The sequence below is a fragment of the Cavia porcellus genome, unplaced genomic scaffold (assembly GCF_034190915.1).
Source record: "Cavia porcellus strain 051 isolate PalLab524CR breed Dunkin Hartley unplaced genomic scaffold, mCavPor4.1 scaffold_1, whole genome shotgun sequence".
Taxonomy (NCBI): Eukaryota; Metazoa; Chordata; class Mammalia; order Rodentia; family Caviidae; genus Cavia; species Cavia porcellus.
The window spans coordinates 124,624,066-124,640,778 of NW_026947484.1; the positions used below are offsets into that span (position 1 = coordinate 124,624,066).

Here is a 16,713-nt window from a genome sequence, read left to right on the forward strand (position 1 = left end):
TCATCCATCATATTTTTGAATCATATTTTATACGTCGGCATGACAAAGTAGATTTCAAATCATAACTAATAAAAAGAGACAAGAAGATTCCTATATCTTGTAGGAGGGAAAAATACATCAAGAAGAAATAACTGTGCACTAAATGTTAACACACTCAGTTGTATCAAACAAATATTACTTGATATAAAAGTTCACAGTAAAATCGTGGTAAGGAACTTCAATCTCCATGGTCAAAAATAGATCAACTAGACAAACAATAACAAGTAGATAACATTATTATGTAGTGTGATCAAACATAGTATAATTACTTAATTATTTTAATTAATACAATGAAAGCCACATTGTCATTAATCCCCCTCAATGTACTTTCTCTTGTTGTGAACACACTTATTTGAGTTCTGAAAGTCTTTCATGTTTCAGATTAGGTGAATAATAACAATACACCCTAATGTTTTTATTTGACAAAAAGTGCCATGAAATTTGCTTGATGATGGAAGATCAAATAAGAGCAGTTTACATAAAAATATATTTCTGTAAAAGACACATTGTCTTTCCTTTAATACATTCAAAATACTCCCCTTTGCCTCAAACACTCTTAGCTCATTATTCTTGGCAATATTTTCTTTCCCATAATGAATTTTTAAAAATCTAAAGATTCACTGCATTGTTCAATCACTTCAAGGGGTTGCTTCATTTACCATGCTACAATACTGAGAACCTTAATCAAGCTCTTGAAAAAAATAGGAAAAAAATCAGGCAATATACCTTTGACCTAATTAAAATATATGCAGACTTCTTAGAAGGCAATGATTGTAAAGGAGGGCTGGCCCAATATGGGATGCTTTTGCCAGTGTGTTACTTCCACAAAAATCCCATGTTGTGATCAATACCAAAAGTCATTAGATTGTTTAGGGGCAGAACAGTGACAGCTTTGTACACTTCTGTACTCTACATGATGTATCTGAATAAACATATGAGGATAAATACAAGTTAATATTAAAAGACATTCATGGAATTCAAGTGGCTACATAAATACAAGCAGATGAATTTTATGGAAGTTAATGCCAAGTACTGTGAAATCTTATCTGAATTCTACCATTTTAGGGCCTTTATTAGTTATTGTCCTACTTCAATTTATTTGCACCTGGCCTGGTTAATGTTTGCAAAACTTATGGCTTCTAGACTTCAGCAGTTACAAATCAACTTGATGTTCACTCACCAATTTCAACCTGTCCTGACTCAGTGTGTACTGCCAGGCTTGTCCCCAGGGACAGGCTATACTTCCTGTCTTGTCTTCCAAGGTTGAGTGGGATCAGTGTCCTTATGTCAGCAGAAAGCAGGCATAAGGAGATAGATTTTGCTTAGTTTTCTTCATGAGTATAGAGATGAAATCTATCAAGGCAAAACAAGAGATCAGGGACCACCATGAGGACAAATGACAGGTGCAGTGCTGGACCCTGATCTTGACCCTGTAATCTGTTAAAGTGTAATATGCAACATTCCTGCCACCTTACTCTTTTCATGTGTATCACATTTATCAAAACACGAGGTGGTCCAAAACTGTCAGACTGTTGGTGCACAGCATCTCTATGTATGAACTAAATGACGATTAATCCTTAACTTTTACAAGGAGAAAATTTCTTGCGAAAATATCGTACTCATGCCTAGAGGAAAATTTCCAGAATTTATCTCACTCCAGCAACAAGCTTGATCTCCATCCTCATTGGACTCCTTGTGTCCAACACGTCTTGCCTGCTCTTCTTTTCTGTTGTCACAAGGTCAGAAGATTCTGTTTTCGGCATCATTAGTATTATTGTTATATTTTCTTGTCTATTTTCTGTTCTTCCATTGCAATATAAATTCTCTCGGAACAAGAACTTACTTAGTTGTCATACTATCCGTCATGTCATTCTTTGGTAGCAAAACATCAAACTCATTGAATTCACTTTTTTTTTTCCTTTTGAGACTGGATCTCTCTATGTAGTTCAGGCTGACCTTTGAGCTCATTGTGGAGCCCAGACTGACCTTGAACTTGCAGTGATCCCAGCCTTCCAGTGCTGGGATAACAGAGGTGCACCACCACACTTGATGTTCATTCTTATTAAACAGCTTTTTGTCACTTATTCTATTAATCTTTTAGAGAATTTCAATAATTTAAATAGGAGAATATATGTGACTTATTTTTTAAAATCATTTTTTTTTTTTTTTTGTCTTTTTGAGACAGGGTCTCGCTATGTAGTTCAGGCTAGCCTGGAGCTCACTTCCTGCCTCAGCCGCCCGAGTGCTGAGATTACAGGCATGAGCCACCACGCCTGGCTGATTTATTTTATTTAGTAATTCATCTTAGTTACAGATATTTAGCTTTGGGGACAATATCACCATTGCCCCAAATCCTACTACTTCAGTCACATATTAAGCACACGATTTGATGTAGGAAGGAATTTAATTTTTCATTTAAAGAGTATTTAAGTCTCAAGTACTTTCCAGAATTTTTAGGAAGAAATTTAGTTAAGAATTTGGATTGGTAGAGAAAAATGACACTGGGCAGAATATCTTGCTTATTATTTAAAATATTACAAATATTGAAAACAGAAGGGAAATTCATGTTTTGAGCATAAATTCAGCTGGTTTTAATTGTTATTTTTCTACTTAGAGAAGGACATCACAAGTATCATCCAGTACTATTTAAATAACACATGAATAAGGACTGTCTGTACATATCGAATGCTAGATGTTTGAAAAGATTAAATATTCCTTCAGTAAGAAAAATCACTAACTTCTAGAAGAGCATTTTGATTATTTTCATGTGACATTTCAGAAATTTTCTTCAGCTGTTAACGTTATGATAATGTTTTTCAGATAATGAACAGGCTATACTTTAAGTATTTATTAACATTAATATTTGCCTTATGTAACATGATCTTTTTCAGGAATATAAATACCTCCTAGAAAGAACCCTGACAGCTTCACTACAAAATGAGATTGTTTTTGTTGCTTTGGGCCATCTGGCACTGCCGGGTTCAGTACACCCCTCATACAGGGATGCATGTCTATGTCCATTTGTTTGAGTGGCGTTGGGACCAGATAGCTTTGGAGTGTGAATAATACACAATTCCAAAGAGTTTGGAGGCATTCAGGTAAGTGCTGTTCACAGCTTGTACAACAGAGTGTAGTGAGCTTATACTAAATAGTATTTTAATTAGTCTTAGTAGTTTCGAGCAATATTTGACCTGAATGAAAGTGATGTGTAACCATTTTCTGAAGAACGAAAAATGTAGTTTTTTTTGACAAGTTTGTGTTTTGTTTTAGGGCACGAGCCAGACATCAGTAATGAGAAATTATTATTATTACGATTATTGGTACAAGGGATCTAACTCATGACCTCGGGCTTGCCAGGCAGAGGAGCTAAATCTCCAGCCCTGAAAAAGTTATTTTTTTTCAAGTGATTATAAAGCAACGTACTTATGCACAGAAAAATTCAGGAATAATTTTCGATATGGATTTTTTATAGAATATAATGACAAAATAAATCATAATTTGATTTTTATTAAGAATTTTTTTGTAGGTCTCTTGACTCCGTGAAATGTTGTAATTAGCAACCCTCATAGGTCTTTCTGGGAAAGATATCAACCAATTAGTGATAAATTATGTTCAAGATCTGGAATCGAAGCCAAATGCAAAAACATGTTGAGTAGGTGTAATGATATTGGCGTTAAAATAATTCAAATTTCCTTTAAATATTCTATATAGGGAAATTTTACTGCTTCTTGTTCGTTTTTCAAAGAGAAAGTTAATCATTTTCTTAGATACTTTTCTCCCTGGTAAAACAAAATACCTGACACCCATAGTTAGAGGAAGAAAGTTGATTTTACTTCGTAGCTTGTAGAGGCTTCAGCACTGCTGGCTCCCAGGCAGGACGGTACTGCAGTGGAGCGCAGCACAGCAAAAACAGTCAGTGGTAGGACAGCAGGAAGCAGCAGACAGCAAAACCTGCCATGCTTCTTGGCTGCATGTGTTCCGTTCATAGTGCAAGCCTATTGATCTGTGCCACTCACACCTAGGAAGGGCCTTCCTCTTTCATCTAGAACTATAATAAACCAATCAATGCATTAATTTAGTCTTCACACACCTTTAATCTGTATCCACACACCCTAAATTGAGCCACCTCCATAAATCGCAGGAATCGAACTCATGACCTCACACTTGCCAGGCAGGCGCTTATGCTGCTGAGCTAAAATCCCCGGTTCACAAAACTCCATCTTTGAATGAGTAAGATTTGGGAAGGGTGATCTAGACACAAATCATAACAGTCCGTTTTTCAATTTTGAAAAATTTTCATGACTACTTTTCCTTAATGCTTGCATATATCATCTGAAAATTCAGCAATTTAATGTTTAAAGAATTACAAATATTTTTTTTTAACCCTTAGAAGTATATATATTTCCTATCAACATTTTTCTGGTTCAGAAGATTTGAGTTGTAGTTATTTTATCTGATTTATGAATCCACTTATAATTTGCAGGTTTTATTTCCCACTATTTTTTAGTTAATAAATAGCCAGTTACTCTTCTTAAGTAGAGAGCGGAGATTAATTGCTTTTCTCTCCTAGTAACTCATCGAAATGTGAAACCCAACCACTTCTCTTGCTTCAACTGATTCATTCCTAACTCCTCAAAATGACTTTTTAAAATTTCTTTGGCATTATAGCAGTTTCCTGTTCTTTTGATTTAGCATTTACATATAGATTTGACCAAGTGGTTAAAATGGATGCAGGTGTTTATTCACGCTTTTTATCTTATATGAAATTACAGTTACGAAAAGGGAAAAAATTTTGATGTTTTATTAACATGAAATTATGCTGTAAATTTCAATGTGAAGTGAAAATGATGCAGACAACTTGCTTTTTAGAACTGAATTTATGTAGATGCTGTAATTAATTATACATGCAGTTCAGGCAGTGGTGCAGGAACAAGCAGCACTTGTGGAAGCTACCACAATGCTAACAATAGAGAGCTTCCAGCAATTCCGTGCTCTACTTGGGATTTTAATGGTAGTAAATATAAAACTAGAGATGGAGAAATTCAGAACTATTACGATGCCATTGAGAGAATTTTTTTAAACTATTGAAAAGAGCCAAGAACTGTCTATTCCTTTAATTCGACAAGTGTACATTATTGAATATCATGTTAGATACTGATGTAGATGCCTTGAGAAAGCTGCTTACTAGTCCTATCTGGTTAAAATTATGAACAAAAAAATTAAAATACTTTCCCTTTTTGATAGGGTTGGGAATATGCCCAAGTGGCAAAACAATTGTGTAAACTTCTGGACGCTCTCGGTTTTTTCTCCGGCACCCCCTCCAAAAAATAAATAAATAAAAGGGAAAGAAAGAAGAAAAATTTTCCCAATAAATGAAAAGTTAATCTCTTTTATTTGCTTCATTCTCCAATTTACATTAGAAATTACATCAAATATGTTCATAGTAGAATGTTAATATCCCCAGTGCCCTTGCAAAGAGGACATTATGTAAATTTGAATTAATGAATAAGTATAACTGAATAATAAAGTGGATTCTCAGATGAGCTATGATATGTCATGAATCGATCAAAACTTTTCATCTCAACAGATCAGAAACTGTCATCTTTCAGGTCTTTTTGATCTCCCCCCTTGAGAAGGTTTATGTGCATACTAAGATTTCTGACTGCCTGACAATCTCACTGACTCTGGTGCAGCAGGGTTAGGATCCATGCTGCTAAGCACATGTGGCCCAGAGACATCGAGGCAATTTTGAATGAATTGTATAATCTGAACAGAAGTTAATTCTTTGAAAGAAGTCAACCTTTTATTTTCCAGGAGGTACATAAATACATGCATATATGTTTAATACAAGAGCATTTTGTTCATTATACAATGAATAGCAGCTTTGAACTTGTGATTTCTGTATTTTATAGACTAGTTATAGAGCCTTTTTTTAGAGAAAAAAAAATGAAGCAGAAAAAGGGCAGAAATAATACAAAATTTCAAAAATAAAATAGTAAGAAATCACTAGTTGATAAATTGCAGAATGTTATGTTAAAAATATGTGTTCAAGGGGCTGGGGATTTAGCTCAGCAGCATAAGCGCCTGCCTTGTAAGCAGGCAGTCATGAGTTCGATCCCTGGTACCAATAAAAAGGAAAAAGACAAAAAAAATGTGTTCAGGTTACAAAATCAAAGCATAAAAAGTAGACAGCCAAATAATGACAGTACAAACTAATCTGTTTGATGAACTAACAAAAACCTACTAGTATGGTTATCTATGTTGCGCATTTAAACATACATACAGTTATATCTTTATATAACTGTATATATTCTTTATATAACATACATTCTTTATTTTCTTTCCTTTTCATTATTATAGTATCTGCTATACATTTTGGGTCTTATTATTCTTTTTGTTTTTAACTATTTTTATACTAGAGAGACAGTATGATATTTACAAATGTGAATCTGATTTAGTTCACTTATGCTGATAGTCTCAAGTTGCCTTCATTTACCAGTAAAAGCCTCAAGATCATCCTTTTCTATAGCTGAGTAATATTCCATTGTACAAAAATGCCATAACTTTTTCATCCATTCTGTAGTTGCTGGGAATTTTGGTTGTTTCCAAGATTTAGGTATTACAAATTGTGCTTCTATAAACATGGGTGCACATAAATAGCTGTGACATGATCTTTATAATTTTTCTGGGAAAATACCCAGGAGGGGACTAGCTGGATTGCATGGAAGTTCCAATCCTAGATGTTGAGGAAACTCCATTGTGATTTCCACAGTGGCGGCACCAGTCTACACTCCCACCAACAGAGGAGAAGTGTTTCTTTCTCCCTAAATCCTTGCCAACATTTGTTATAAACTGATTTATTGATGGCAACCATTCTTTCCAGAGTGAGATGAAATCTCAATGCTGTTTTAATTTGCATCTCTTGAATGACCAGTGATGGTGAACATTTCTTCATGTGTTTATTTGCCATTTGTATATCTTCACCTGAGAAATTTACATTCATCTCAGATGCCCATTTATGAACACGGTCTTTGAATTAGTGGGGCTTGATCTTTTTCAATTCTTTATATGTTGTGGATATAAGTCCTTTCTCTGAGGGAGTACAGGCTAAAATTTTTTCCCATTCTGTAAGTTTTATTTTCACTTTGTTGGTGATTTCTTTTAAAGTGCAAAAACTTTTTCAATAATATGATATCCTAGTTGTTGATACTTTGAAGTATTTCCTGTGCAGTTTGTGTTTTGTTCATGAATTCTCTGCCTACCTCTATGTGTCCAGATTTATACCCACCTTGTCTTCCAGTAGATTTAGAGTTTATGTTTTAATATTCAGGTTTTTGATTCATTTATACTTTACTTTTGTGCATGGTGTTAGACATAAATCTAATTTCAGTCTTCAGCATGTGGAGAGCCAATTTTTCCAACACCATTTATTAAAGAGGCTATGTTTCTTCCAGTGAACATGTTTAGCCCCTTTGTCAAATATCAGGTGTCTGAGTGTCTTTGTAGTAGTGTTTGCATCTTCTAATTTGTTTCATTGATCCTCAGGTCTATTTCTTTGCCAGTACCATGCTGAATATTATCACTGTAGCTTTGTAGTATAATTTCAAGTCAGGAATTGATATGCTTCCTACCTTGTCTTTGTTCTTCAGAATTGCCTTTGCTATTCTATGCTTCTTATATTTCAAAATGAGTTTTAGAATTGTTTTCTGTAGATCTGTGAGGTGTGTTAACGGTATTTTGATTGGGATTGTGTTAAATCTGAATAAAAGTTTCGGGAGTATGGCCATTTTCACAGTGTTGGTTCTTCAGAGTAGTATAATTTTCAGCATATAGGTATTATACATTCTTGGTTAGATTGATCCCTAAGTATTTCATTTTTTAGATGCTATTGTGAAAGGTGATATTTCCACAGTTTCACTCTGTGTGAGTTTTTGTTTGTGTACAGGAATGCTGTTGATTATTGAGTGCTGACTTTGTATCCAGCTTCACTCCTGAATTTGTTTATTGACTCTAGTAGTCTTTTAATGGAGCTTTTGGGGTCTTCTATGTAGAGTATCATGTTGTCTACAAATAGTGATAATTTAATATCTGCCTTCCCTCTCTTTATTTCTTTTATTTCTCTCTCTCTCTTGTTTGATTGCTCTGGCTAATATTTTCAGAACTATGCTGAAAAGGAATAATGATAGTGGACATTCTTGTCTTGTTCCTGATTTTAGAGTGGAAGATTTCAGTTTTTGCCCATTTGGTGTAATATTGACAGTAGATCCTATCTATTCCAAGTTTTTGTTGGGTTTTTATCATGAACAAATGTTGGACTTTATCAAAAACTTTTTCTGCATCTACACAGATGATCATGTAAATGTTGTTTTTGACTCTGTTGCTGTGGCATATTAAATTTATTGATTTGTTTATGTTAAGCCATCTCTGTAACTTGGTCATGATGTATAATCTTCCTGATAATTTACTGCATTCCATTTGCCAATATTTTATTGAGAATCTTTGCATCATTGTTCATTAGTAAGATTAGCTTATAATTCTCCTTTTTGATTGACTCTTTCTGTAGTTTTACTATCAGAATAATAATTGCCTCCAGGAATGTGTTAGGGAGGATTGCTTCCCTTTCAATTTCCTTGAAGAGTTTGAGGAATATTGGCTTTATATTTTTTCTAAATTTATTGTAGAATTCAGTCATGAATCCATCAGGACCTAGGCTTTTCTTTGTTGTTAAGTTTTAATCATATTTTCAATTTCAATAGCTGATATTGAGTTATTCAAAATTGTTATATCTTCTTGATTGAGCTTTGGTAGTTAATACGTTTCTAGAAATCAGTTCATTTCCTCTGTGTTTTCTACCCTATGTGAGTAGAGATTTTTAAAGTAGATACTCATGTTCTTTTGAATTTCCATTGGGTCTGTAGTAATTTTTCTCTTTTCAGTACTTACTGTGTGAATTTGGGTTTTTCTTTGTTTTTTGACAAGATTGGGTAGAAGTTTATCAGTTTTGTTTATTTTCTCAAAAACCCAACTCTTTGATTTATTAATTCTTTGTATTGTATTTTTAGTCTCAATTGTATTAATTTTTGCTCTGATCTTTATAATTTCCTCTCTTCTGTGAGCTTTGGGTTTTACTTGCTCTTCTTTTTCTAGTAGATTGAGATGTAGCATTAGGTTGTTCATTTGTGCTCATTTTTTTTCTTCATATGACAATTTGTTGCTATATATTTCCCTCTTAGGACTGCTTTCATTGTGTTACACAGGTTACAGTATGTTGTATCTGCATTTTCACTGAATTGTAGGTATTGCTTAATTTCTTCTTTACTTCTGTATTGCTTAATTTCTGTAACCCATTGATTGTTCATAAGGTGGTTCATTTCCATGTATTTATGCAGGTTTCACAATTTCTTTTGCCTTAATTTCCAATTTAAGTGCACTATGGTCTGATAATATGCATGGGATAATGTCAATCCCTTTACATTTACTTAAGAATATTTTATGGTATATTATATGGTCTATTTTTGAGAATGTTACATGTGCAGCTGAGAAGAATGTGTATTCTGATGTAGTTGGATGGAACACTGTAAAATTTTACTAACTCCATTTGCTTCAGTTCTGTTATTTCTTCACTTACTTTTTGTCTAGTTGATCTCTTAGGGTCCTACTGTGTGGTTGATATTTGTCCAGTTTCTGGGTACCACAATAAAGAGGTGGGCCAGTCACCTGAATTCCTCCTGCAGGGCCTCTTGAGTGAATCCCATATTCTTCCTAACCTGGCTAGCCTAGGAGTATTGATGTAAGCCAACCCTTAGTTTCTGCTGTTACTATGTCTTCGGGTTGTTTCAGGCCACCAGATCTCCCTGTCTATAGTGTTGGTTTCAGTTGGAGCCATATTTTGTCACTGGGTGTATCATAAACCCTTTTAATTTTCTCCAGGTTGGGTGTGGCCTTATTGGCACATTCCTCAACCCACCTGATATTCTCTGTATGGAGCAAAGATTCACCCACACTCTTGCTAGGTTTGCCACGGTCCTACAGCTGTAGGGGACTTTGCTACTGCTCCTGTTTACTCATTGAAGACCTCTATTTTAGGGCCAAACTTAGCACAATGATAGAAGCCTGCTGTTTGGATGAGGGGTTACTGAATCTCCCATCAACCAAGCAAGGTTAATCCACTGCAGCCCATTGTCCTGGGATGAGGAGGGGCAGCCAAAGATCAACAGTAATACTAAGACCAGGAGGTGGCAGGGTTCCTGAAGAGAGATGGAAGGACAGGTGCAGAAGTGGTCACCCTCTGAGGTGGTGGTTCAGGGTCTGAGGGTGGGAGGGGAGGTGTGGAAGCAGCCATCCTCTGAGGTGCAGATCTGGGGTCCAAGGGTAGTATTCTTTTACTTTCTTGTATTCAAAGGTAGCACATATACTTCTTTGTCAATGTAAGTTGTATGCAGTTGCAAAACTTTTCTTCAGGCTAGACACTGAACTTTGCCTCTTACAATCTCTTTAAGACTGAGTAGAAGACAGAAAATTGTGTTATTGTCATCTCAAACACATGTACTGTAGTTTGGATGTTAGCTATGTAATTACAGTATTAGCTGCTTAAAACTTGGCTCTATATCTGTAGGCTGGGTAGACTATCTTAGTAAAACTGATTAATCTTTTGTACAACCTTTTTTCATGTAAATAAAAGAGTAGTAAAAGGATGATGTTTTGGTAATTAATATTTATCAAACACTAAGGATATCAGTCAGATAGTAAATACTATGTTGGTGTGAGCTGTAGTGAGTGTTGTGTATGTGGAAGAATAAGGTCAGCATTTTCAAAGGACAATATGTTACCTTGCAATTTGAGTTCTTTCAGTATTACAACATATATTCTTGTTTCTTTAAACAAAGAAAAAATTTTGGGGATTTCAAGTAATGCAACAATTTAAAGAATTTTAATGCACTCGGTGCACCCCCACTGCCGCTTCTGTGCAGGGAAAGCACTGCACTGAGGAGGCCACCAAGTTCCATCCCAGATCCTGCCTCTGGGTTGGCCTGAGTGACTCAGCTTCCCAGGCCACCACTGGCTGCCCTGGTGCGGAGGGAAAACACCAAGCTCCTCCCTAGCTCAGGCAGCTGTGCCAGACTTGCCCACATCAGCAACCTCCCTCTGCCACTGCACAGAGGACAACAGCTGTGCTCCTTCTTGGCTTAGGGTGCTGAGCCATGCCATTGACCCAGCATACTCCTCCTGTGTGCTGACCCTTATTACCACCACACACACCCTGGCTCAACCTGCTGCCCTTGGCTGCCCTCCCCATCTCTTAGACCAAGCACTGCTGTGAACATTGGCTCCCACTTTCCCTCACAGAACCTTGAACTGCAGTGTACTGGCAGTGCTGGTTTGATGGGAGATTTGGTAGCCCCTCACCCAGACAAAGGATCCTGGTAGGTACTGGTCAATATGTACCCAACAATCGGGCTGACGTCAACCACAGAGTAGGACCCTGGGACATACGCAGTCCACAGTTGCGACTATTGGGAATAAATAACCAGATACTGGTCTGGAAGGTGAAAATGACAACAAAAATGCAACTTCAAACATCTAGTCCATCAGGTGCAAAAACAGGTGACAGCAAAATGGATGACTATAAAAAGCATACACCAGAAATCTCTGAAAAGATAACAAATGAAGTAAAGAAACAAATCCATGAGGCTATACAGGAAATCAACATAGAAGTAATGTCATGTAAAAATAGAAATAACAACCTTAGTAAAGGATTTGCTCAACATATCTAGGCAATAACAAAAGACACAGGAGCATGGGAAATTGATTGAAAATTTGAATGAACAGTACAGAAAACAAGAAGAATCCATGAAACAAATTCAAAGAGATATCCAAGAAACAAAAAATTCTATTGAAAGCTTTGGCAAAACCTTTTAAATTAAGCGAGGATGGAATTTCAGACCTTGAGGACAGGGTCACAGATAGCGACCATGAAAAAATAGAAATTATAAAAACAACAAAGCAGCATTAAATACAATATAGCAGCTCCAAGATGACACCAGAGAAACAATGTAAGACTAACAGGTATCAATGAGGAGGCAGAAGACAATGCAAAAGACATAACCAAGCTGTTCACAGAAGTAATACAAGAAAATTTCCCAAACATGGGGAAACTCTGATATACAAATAAGTGAGGCATATAGAATGCCAAAGAGTCATAAACAACATAGATCTACACCCAGTCATATAATAATTAAGATCCCAGACATACAGCATAAAAACTGAATGCTAAAACTGTCAGAGAAAAGACATAACTCACCTATCAAGGAAAGCCCATTAGAGTCATGGCATACTTTTCAGCACAAACCTTCAAGTTAAGAGAAGTTTGGAGTGAAGTATTTCAATCCCTGAAAGAAAGGAACTTTCAACCCACACTGATGTACCCAGAAAAACTATCTTTCAAATTTAATGGAGAAACAGGATACTTCCATGACAAGGAACAACTGAAGAAGTTTGTGTCCACCAAACCAACTCTAGAAAGAGTATTGAAAGGCATACTAGAAAGAGATAAAAATGACCACAATCTCCAAAACAACAACAGAAAGGCTGGGCAAGAATTTAAATAAGGGAGGAGAGTGGGAAACCAACAAGAGGAACATAATATAGCAAAGTCCAGCCAGTATATATCAGTGATATCCATAAATGTAAATAGGCTCAATTCACCTGTCAAAAGAATCAAGTTGACAGAATGGATCAAGAAACAGAACCCCACTACATGCGGTATACAGGAGACACATTTGATTCAAAAAGAAACTCATATACTAAAATTAAAAGGATGGAAAGCAGTATTCCATGCAACAGGAATCCAGAAAAAAGCAGGAGTAGCTATTCTGTTTGCAGACAAAGTGAACTTCAAACCTAAAATGATAAAAAGAAATCTAGAAGGATACTACATATTTGTAAGTGGAAAACTACAAAAGGAAGAACTAAAAATTATAGTTATATATGCCCCAAATACAGGAGCACCCAACTATGTAAGACAAACACTAATGGACATGAAAAACCAAGTACACAAGAACACAATTGTAATAGGAGACCTTAACACCCCACTGTCAGAAAGAGATAGATTAACTAGACAAAAAGTCAGCAAAGAAATAACAGAACTGAATCACACCTGAGAACGAATGGATTTAGTAGATGTTTACAGAGTGTTCCACCTAACCACATCAGAATGTACATTCTGCTCAGCTGCACATAGGACATTCTCCAAAACATACCGTTTATTAACTCATAAAACATTCTTAAGTAAATACAAAGGAAGTGAAATTATCCCATGCAAAATATAGGATCATAGCACACTAAAATTGAAAATCAATGGCAAAAAACTGTAAAACTTGCATAAATACATGGAAATTAAATAACAGTCTTCTGAACATCTAGTGGATTGCAGGTGAAATTAAAGAAGAATAATGCAATACTTAACAATTCAATGAAAATGTGAATACAACATACAACCTATAGGATGCAATGAAACCAGTCCTGAGGGGAAAATATATAGCAATAAATAGTCACATCAAGAAAATGGAACAAGCACAAATAACTAACCTAATGCTACACTTCAAGCTCCTAGGAAAGGAAGAGCAAGTCAAACCCAAAGCTCATAGAAGAGAGGAAATTGTACAGATTAGAGCAGAAATTAATGCAATTGAAACAAAAAATACACAAAGTAAATGAATCAAAGAGCTTGTTTTTTGAGAGGAAAAACAAAATTGATAAACCTCTAGCCAACCTTACAAGAAAAATACAGAAAAAACTCAAATCCACACAATAAGGACTGAAAAGCAGGATATTACTACAAATCTCATGGACACTGAAGAGATCATGAATAGCTACTTTGAAAATCTCTACTCACATAGGGTGGAAAACACAGGAAATGGCCAGATTCCTAGAAACCTATGAACTACCAAAGCTCAATCAAGAAGATTTAACACTCTTGAATAACCCAGTATCAGAAACTGAAAACATGATTAAAAACTTAACAACAAAGAAAAGCCCAGGTCCTGATGGATTCACAGCTGAATTCTACAAGAAATTTATAGAAGATTTAATGCCAACACTCCTTAAACTCTTCAAAGAAATTGAAAAAAAAAAGCAGTCTTCCCCTAAGTCATTCTTGGAGGCAAGTATTACCCTGATACCGAAATGAGAGAAAGACCCAACCAAAAAGGAGAACTATAAACCAATCCCACTAATGAACATTGATGCAAAGATTCTCAATAAAATACTAGCAAATAGAATACAGCAAATGATCAAAAAGATAATGCACCATGACAAAGTGGGATTTATTCTAGGAATGCAGGGGTGGCTCAACATATGCAAATCAATAAATGTAATACATCACATCAAGAGAGCCAAGAATAAAAATCACATGGTCATCTCAATAGACACAGAAAAAACTTTTGATAAAGAACAACAATTTTTCATGATAAAAACCCTACAGAAACTTGGAATAGGTGGGACAGACCTCAATCTCATAAAGGCCATTTATGACAGTCTAACAGCCAACATTATACTAAATGGACAAAAACAGAAACCCTTCACTCTAAAATCAGGAAAAAGACAAGGATGTCCACTATCACCACTCCTATTCAACATAGTTCTAGAAATATTAGCCAGAGAAATCAGAGAAGAGGGAGAAAGAAATAAAGGAATAAGAACAGGAAAAGAAGAAGTTAAATTATCACTATTTGCAGATGACATGATACTCTACATGGAAGACCCCAAAAACTCCATTAAAAGACTTCTAGAAGAAATCAGCAAATTCAGCAGTGTAGCTGGAATACAAAGTCAGCACCCAAAAATCAATAGCATTCCTTTACACAAACAAAAACTTATTGAGAGAGAAATTATGGAAATATCACTTTTCACAATAGCATCTAAAAAATCAAATATCTAGGAATCAACCTAACCAAGAATGTAAAAGATCTATATGATGAAAATTATACTATTCTAAAAGAGGGAGATTGAAGAGGGTGTTAGAAAATGGAAGGAAATTCCTTGCTCTTGCTTAGGAAGAACCAACACTGTGAAAATGGCTATACTCCCAAAACTGTTATACAAATTCAGTGCAATCCCAATAAAAATACCATCAACATCCTTACAGACCTAGAGAAAATATTCCTAAAATTCATCTGGAAACAGAACAAACCTAGAATAGCAAAAACAATGCTGGGCAACAAAAGCAAAATAGGAGTCATCTCAATGTCTGACTTGAAACTATACTGCAAAGACACAGTACGATAATCAACATGGCACTGGCAAAGAAATAGACCTGAGGACCAATGGTACAGATAGAAGATGCAAACACTACTACAAAGACACTAAGCCATCTAATATTTGACAAAGGGGCCAAACACATTCCCTGGAAGAAGGGTTGCCTCTTTAATAAATGGTGTTGGAAAAATTGGCTCTCCACATGCCAAAGATTGATAAACCCATGCCTATCACCATACACTAAACTAAAGTCAAATGGATAAAGGATCTAAATATTAAAACAGAAACACTAAATCTACTGGAAAACAAAGTAGATAAAAACCTTAATACATAGGGACAGGGTGAGTATTCATGAATAAAACACAAACTGCATGGAAAATACTTCAAAGAATCAACAACTGAGATCTCATATTACTAAAAAGTTTCTTCAATTCAAAAGAAATTACCAACAGAGTGAAAAGAAAACCCACAGAATGGGAAAGAATTTTAGCCAACAATTCCTCAGACAAAGGACTTGTATCCAGAACATATAAAAAAGCTGAAAAACATCAAGCCCCCAAATTCAAAGACCCCCTCCAATAATGGGCATCTGAGATGAACACACAATTCTGAGATGAAGATATACAAGTGGCAAATAAATATATGAAGAAATGTTCACCATCACTGGTCATTCAATAAATGCAAACTAAAACAGCATTGAGATTTCATTTCACCCCAGAGAGAATGGTTGCTATCAAGAAAACAAATGATAAATTTTGGTGAGGATGTGGGGAAAAAGGAAGTCTTCTCCTCTGTTGGTGGGAGTGCAGACTGGTGCAACCACTGTGAAAATCAATATGGAGAATCCTCAAAAAGCTAGAATTGGAAGTTCCACTCAATCCAGCTATTCCCTTCCTGGGTATTTTCCCAAAAAATTGAGAAGATCATGTCACAGAGATATATGTGCACCCATGTTCATGGAAGCACAATTTGTGATAGTTAAATCTTGGAAACAACCAAAAAGCCCATCAACCACAGAGTAGATGAAAATAAATGTGGTATTTTTATACAATGGAATACCACTCTGCTATAAAATAATAATCTTGAGACTTTTATAGGTAAATGGAGGGACCTTGAAATTATCCTCATTAGTGAAATAAACAAGACTCACATGAGTAAATACCACATTGTCTCTGTAGTGTAAGAAATAATAAAAATTGACAAAATAATGGGATCCAAAATGTATAACAGATATTGTGGAAGCAAAAGGGAAGGAAAGTGCTCTAAAGCATATAAAGGTATGTATAGTGTGTAAGACATATAACCATATTACTGAATCTCTGTTGGAACATTAACAGAAGGATTTGTACTGTCAATTTCTGAGTGTATTGAAGCTATTCGTGCTTTGGTTTTGTGACTTTGGAAATTATTTTTTTAAGA

General features: G+C 35.4%; 1 pseudogene; it reads left to right on the forward strand.

The window, feature by feature from the left end:
- Positions 1–3,042: 3,042 nt before the first annotated feature.
- On the forward strand, positions 3,043–5,820 carry LOC100734592 (pancreatic alpha-amylase 2a5-like; annotated as a pseudogene).
- The last annotated feature ends 10,893 nt before the right edge of the window (positions 5,821–16,713 follow it).